General features: G+C 45.1%; 1 pseudogene; it reads right to left on the reverse strand.

Moving 5' to 3' along the window:
• Positions 1-5,589: 5,589 nt before the first annotated feature.
• LOC109912692 lies at positions 5,590-6,232 on the reverse strand (annotated as a pseudogene).
• Positions 6,233-6,729: the final 497 nt, after the last annotated feature.

Genomic DNA, 6,729 nt, shown 5'->3' on the forward strand with positions numbered 1-6,729 from the left:
AAACATCAGCTTTCCTGCTCCTCTGATGCTGCTTGGCCTGCTGTGTTCATCCAGCTCTACACCTTGTTATCTCAGATTCTCCAGCATTGGCAGTTCCTACTATCTCTGAACCAATATGAACAGGTTTCTTTATCAAAAGACTTGGAAATTCAAATCTATATCCCCTGTTTGATTTACATCTTTATTGATAAACTTCACACATTGAGGAATATAAGACATGTCTATAAATTATCCAGCTTAGAAAAACAATGAAGCAGACACAGAAATAAACAAATGAACTGTATTTCAAGCAGCTGCTCTGGCAAAGTAGCAGAGAGAAAAATGGGTTTGTAACAGTGGGACTGGAAGACATTTTCTCTCTCTCTATATTCTCTCAGCCTTCAAAAGATAATGCCCCAGTGAAAAAGCAAGTTGAAAAAACATCCATTCACCAAAGTGAATTGAAGGGTATAAAGCTGAGATACTTACCCCCTACATATACATCAAACATACCAGAAATTGTTAAGGCATATCTAATCAAGTGTAAGCAAATTATTAGCAGTGTTAACAAGTCTTAATTCTAAATGACATCTCTGGTACTGAAAATTTACTTTTACAAACATTGAGTTTCATTTCTACAGAATATAATCATCAGTTAAGAATAAAATTTAAAAGCTTTTTTTAATGTTAGTGTGCTAGTTATGGCTCATTTGGTACCCCTCGGATTCAAAAGTTTCTTGTTCTGGGAAGTTTCTGCACAAAAATTGACTGACACTCTTATGCAGTGCTGAGACAGTTCTGCACAATCAGAGTTACTGTCTTGTAGATTAGATGTTAAACCAAAGACCCATCAAGACCCAAAAAAATCCAAGGCACTATTTTGAAGAGCAGCAGGTGTGTTATCTGCAGCGCCATTATTAATAATTATTCTTCAATTAACATCACAAAACAGATTATCTGATCATTAACTCAATGCTGTTTGTGGGAACTTGGTGTGCGCAGCTTAACTGCTGTAATTCCTACATTACAACAATGTTTACACTTGTAAAGCTATAAAATATGCTCTTTGGTCTGCCCATAACTTGTTTGTCTTCCATAGCAAGGAGTTGACCCTGACCGAATGTTATAGACTGGCAGATTCCAAGGTCCAGGACTATGTGCTGAGGGATGCACTAAGGCTTGAGGCAGCTGCCACCAAGGCACAGTAGGGAAAGACCACTAACTGAAGTCTTTCTGCCAAGGTTAAAAGGGGGTCTATTCAGTTATCGGACCATCCCGGTAACTCAATTATATGTAAATAAAATCTTGCACAAGTAAGAGATGCTTTTGGTTTGTTTGTTGGACAGACTCAAACTCTAATGTTTGTTTTCTTCATATGCTACTGTGTAGAACTGAACTGCTTTAGAGACTATATATGTATATTAAGATATTTTTATGAATAAGGTATGTTTTTGAAATTAAAAGAATTACACTTCAAAAGCAATAAAGCACTTTGACACATCAGGATTCCTAACATATTTTATTTAAATACAAAACTTTCAGTTTTCTTTCAGTCTCTTTTAGCTCTCTTCATTTCAATATTTTCTTTGTTCCCCTTCTCTCTAATTTTCTTTCTGTATATAATTTAATGTTGAATTACATACTGAAAAATGCACTTTCAGTTTTATATTCTATATGCCACAAAAAGGAATTTCCAATCAGATTACTTGACCCGTTCAAACAGATTTCATTACAGTTCTGAAGAAGGGTCACTGGACTCCAAATGTTAACTCTGTTTTCTTTCCACAGATATTGCCAGACCCATTGATTTTCTCCAGTAATTTTTGTTTTGTTTCAGATTTAATTTCATCTTTAGAAGGTGCTGCACTGTTTTGATATCCTAATGACCGTAATCCGTCACTCAAAAATTCACAAAGTCTGTGGGTATTTGTAAGTGTAATGAACTGCAAGTACTTGTTATTATAGTATGTTAGCAAAAGGAAATAAGTAGAATGTTTGCGTTCTCAACTGATATCCAGTAGCATTTGGCGCAGTTGAGATTTGAAACAAAATAAAACTACCAAGATTTCTTTCCTGCAATAATGTATTTCTCAATAATTTAGTTACAGTAGTTACATTTTGCAATGGGTTGGCCAGTGAGCTAATGTATGGAGTACTTGTGTTCATCCACATACAATGATAACTTAACATCCATGGAATCATGTTGCACGTTTTCTTGTATAAATCTGTGAAAAAGTGACAAAACAACTTAATAATGATCCTTCACCATTGATAGCATGTTGTATGCATCCAATATTTAATACAGTTCTACCCAAATATTTTCCCATTATGACCCAATTTTGAGACTTGAAAATCCTAAGGGGAAAGAGGGCAAAAGAGCCCGAGAAAAGCAAGAGGGCTGGCTGTAAACGTGAGCCACTGTCTGCTAGAGTGGGACACAACAGTTGTAACTCAGTCAGTACTCCACAGCCACCATTTGAGCTCACAACCGCAAAAACTAAATTCACAACTGCACTTGGGGTCCAGACACCAAATTTAGGAAGTCCTAATTTAATAGGATCTGATTAACTCCTCCCAATGCTACTTGCAGCACTCAGATAACTCACATAACCTTTTTTTGATGGAGAAACTAGACTTCAGGGACAGGGTTTCTTTTAAACTCAAAATCAGAATGGAGCAAACACCCTAAATAACGAAACAGCCAAAATAACCTGCAATGTAAACTGTAAAATAAGTGGAAGTGTAATGTTAATAATTTTAAGATGGATTTCATATTCGTAACATATAGTTGAACTTGTAATTACTTGTTGGCTTAAGATTTTTGCTTATTTGAGACGTCATACCTCTGTTACAGCTTGGATCGACTCACTAAATTAAAGGCGCTAAATGAACGCAAGTTTTTAAAAAGTTGTTGTTTTAAAATCCTAGTTACTTATAACATTTTAATCCCATTCCTTAGTAATTCTGTTCACATTGGAGAACCAACTATTTTGTCTCCCCACAAAGCCACCCGGTGTGAATTGTAGGATGGTTAGCCTGAGTGGATTGGCCATGCGACCGTGCAATTGCTAACTACGCATAACCCCTCCTGAATAAATCCTGTCTAATTTTTACCGAATAAAGTAAGGATCTTTGGAAAACATTACTACTTTTCACGAGAGATAACAAGGTGTAGAGCTGGATGAACACAGCAGGCCAAGCAGCATCAGAGAAGCAGGAAAGCTGACGTTTCGGTCTAGACCCTTCTTCAGAAATGGGGGAGGGGAAGGGGATTCTGAAATAAATAGGGAGAGAGGGGGAGGTGGATGGAAGATGGATAAAGGAGCAGATAGGTGGAGAGGAGACGGACAGGTCAAAGAGGCGGGGGTGGAGCCAGTAAAGGTGAGTGTAGGTGGGGAGTTCGGGAGGGGATAGGTCAGTCCAGGGAGGACGGACAGGTCAAGGAGGCAGGATGAGGCTAGTAGGTAGGAGATGCGGTGTGGCTTGAGGTGGGAGGAGTGGATAGGTGGGAGGAAGGACAGGTTAGGGAGGCGGGGACAAGCTGGGCTGGTTTTGGGATGCTGGTTTTGGGATGGGAGGGGAAATTTTGAAGCTTGTGAAGTCCACATTGATACCATTGGGCTGCAGGGTTCCCAAGCAAAATATGAGATGCTGTTTCTGCAACCTTTGGGTGGCATCGTTGTGGCACTGCAGAAGGCCCAGGATGGACATTTTGTCCAAGGAGTGGGAGGGGAAGTTGAAATGGTTCGCAAGTGGGAGGTGCAGTTGTTTGGTGCGAACTGAGCATAGGTGTTCCACAAAGCGGTCCCCAAGCCTCCGCTTAGTTTCCCTGATGTAGAGGAGGCCACATCGGCAACAGCGGATACAGTATACCACATAAGCAGATGTGCAGGTGAACATCTGTTTGATGTGGAAGGTCTTCTTGGGGCCTGGGATGGGGGTGAGGGGGGAGGTGTAGGGGCAGGTGTAGCACTTCCTGCGGTTGCAGGGAAAAGTGCCGGGGGTGGTGGGGCTGGTGGGGAGTGTGGAGCGGACAAGGAAGTCACGGAGAGAGTGGTCCCTCCAGAAAGCCGATAAGGGTGGGGAGGGAAAAATGTATTTGGTAGTGGGGTCAGATTGCAGATGGCGGAAGTGCCGGAGGATGATGCATTAGATCCGGAGGTTGGTGGGGTGGTACGTGAGGATGAGGGGGGTTCTGTTTTGGTTGTTATTGCGGGGAGGGGGTGTGAGGGATGAGTTGCGGGAAATGCGAGAGACACAGTCGAGGGTGTTTTCGACCACTGTGGAGGGGAGTTGCGGTCCTCGAAAAACGAGGACATCTGAGATGTCCGGGAGTAGAATACCTCATCTCGGGAGCAGATGCAGTGGAGGCGAAGGAATTGGGAATAGGGGATGGCATTTTTGCAGGAAGGTGGGTGAGAGGAGGTGTATTCTAGGTAGGCAGGGGAGTCGGTAGGCTTGACATGGATATTGGTTTCCAGGTGGTTGCCAGAGATGGAAACAGAGAGGTACAGGAAGGAGAGAGAGGTATCAGAGATGGTCCAGGTGAACTTAAGGTTGGGGTGGAAGGTGTTAGTGAAGTGGATGAATTGTTCGAGCTCCTCGTGGGAGCACGAGGCGGCGCCGATACAGTCATTGATGTAACGGAGGAAGAGGTGGGGGATAGGGCCAGTGTAGCTTCGGAAGAGGGATTGTTCCACGTATCCTACAAAGAAGCAGGCATAGCTTGGGCCCATGCGGGTACCCATGGCCACCCCCTTTGTCTATAGGAAGTGGGAGGAATTGAAGGAGAAGTTGTTAAGGGTGAGGACGAGTTCGGCTAAGCGGATGAGGGTGTCAGTGGAGGGGGACTGGTCGGGCCTGCGGGACAGGAAGAAACGGAGGGCCCTTAGGCCATCTGCATGGGGGATGCAAGTGTATAGGGACTGGACATCCATGGTAAAGACGAGGTGTTGGGGACCAGGGAATCGGAAGTTTTGGAGGAGGTGGAGGGCATGGGTGGTGTCACGGATGTAGGTGGGGAGTGCCTGGATCAAGGGGGAGAAAATAGAGTCAAGATAAGTGGAGATAAGTTCGGTGGGGCAGGAGCAGGCGGAGACAATGGATCGACCAGGGCAGTCAGGTTTGTGGATTTTGGTTTGTGGATTTGTGGATCTACTTTCCACTAGATGGCTTGAATACCTTCAGTATAATGCAGTAAATCTGGCTGGTCAATTATGCAGAAATGGATATCATTTCAAATCCTTCAATTTTTAAATGTTGTTTAAACAATCCACAATAATCCACCTGCACATCTGCCCTGCAGACATTTAAGATGAACACTTGAAACACCATTGTGTACAAGACTACTGGAAAATGGGAATGGAAATATGTATGTTGTGATGATCACGATGGGTCACTGTGCTGTAACTGTATAACTTCACTTCATCGACTCATAGACACACAAGTTGTAAATCTCTAAAAGTTGGCAAAATGTTCAGCTACGCTGACGATAGATTGTGTCCCAGCTCCTTCAGGATAAGGGAGGTGCGGGAATCCTGCCCAGGGCTTTGCTAGACACTGGCGGTCTCTTCGAGCGGAACGTCTCTTGTGTTTTCCTGAACTTCGGGCTCAGGAATTCTTGAAGCCAACACGATGCCGAGTACCTGCACAGCCCGCCAGTCCTAACGCCCCGGCCGCGATGTGAAACATGTAGTCGGTGACAAAATCGTGAATTTCCTCGAAGCAGCCGCTGTTACAAATGCCCCGGGCGTGGAAGGGTGACCGGGCATGTGCTGGCATTCTCTCCGCACAGGGGCACCGAGCTGCTGCCCCCAGCCCAGGGCGAGGGACGCCAGTCCTTGTAACTCCCTACCCCAACAGCAGGCCAGCGAGCGGTGAATGTCGTCCAGCGCGTTGCCCTTTCCCTCATTCTCACCGTACACCTGGCTCGTTTCTGTGAGTCCATTGCTGGAAACCCTCGGCACTTTCTTTCCGGTAAAACAAGCCAGAGGGTCCAGCTGACAAGCCCCCGAGCAGGACCACAATCTGGGAAAGCCCGGAGCTCCGGAGGAGGAAACTTGTGTTCTGGTGGCGGCGCTGAAAGGCGACGTCCGCGGCTCTGCTGGCCAGCACGATGGGGAAGCGGTCTGTGCACAGCTCCAGGTAGCTGCCCAGCGAGAGCTTTGCCCAGATGCCCAGTGTAAACATTGCTGAGGCCAGCCGCCAAGAAGATGAAGCTGAAAACCATCAGGAACACTTTAAGCAGAGCCATCGCCCCATCCTCACCCCCTTGTTTTATTTTATCTGATCCTCTCCGGGTGGGGCGATTCAGCAGGATTGCTCTCTGGCTCCCTTCCCAGTCTCTGGATAGGAATCCCTTGCTGAGTAAGTCTACTGGCTTCCCTGTGGACTGACAATCCGTATCCACTCAATCTGTGACCACACAGAGGGATGAACCTTGGGAATCTACCCTGGGTTCTCCTGGAGATGATAGTCTCCACAGCCCAGCTCCAGCAAATCCTGCCTTCACCCGACAGTCTCATGGTTGGAGGTGGGTCAGTGCATGCTGCACGCCGTTTCCCTCTGGTGTGATAGGATAACATTTATATTGACCACCCACTGACAGTTAAATCCGAATCAGGTCTGGCCCAGAAAGTTCTGGGCAGCACCGAGAGGTTTGAAACGTTACCAACATCGCAATGAAATAAAACTTATCGGGTTATTAACAACAACAACAAAACAGAAGTTGCTGGAAGAGCTTGAGATAAC

Source organism: Rhincodon typus, unplaced genomic scaffold (assembly GCF_021869965.1).
Source record: "Rhincodon typus isolate 14 unplaced genomic scaffold, sRhiTyp1.1 hic_rhity00012294, whole genome shotgun sequence".
In the NCBI taxonomy this organism is placed as follows: Eukaryota; Metazoa; Chordata; class Chondrichthyes; order Orectolobiformes; family Rhincodontidae; genus Rhincodon; species Rhincodon typus.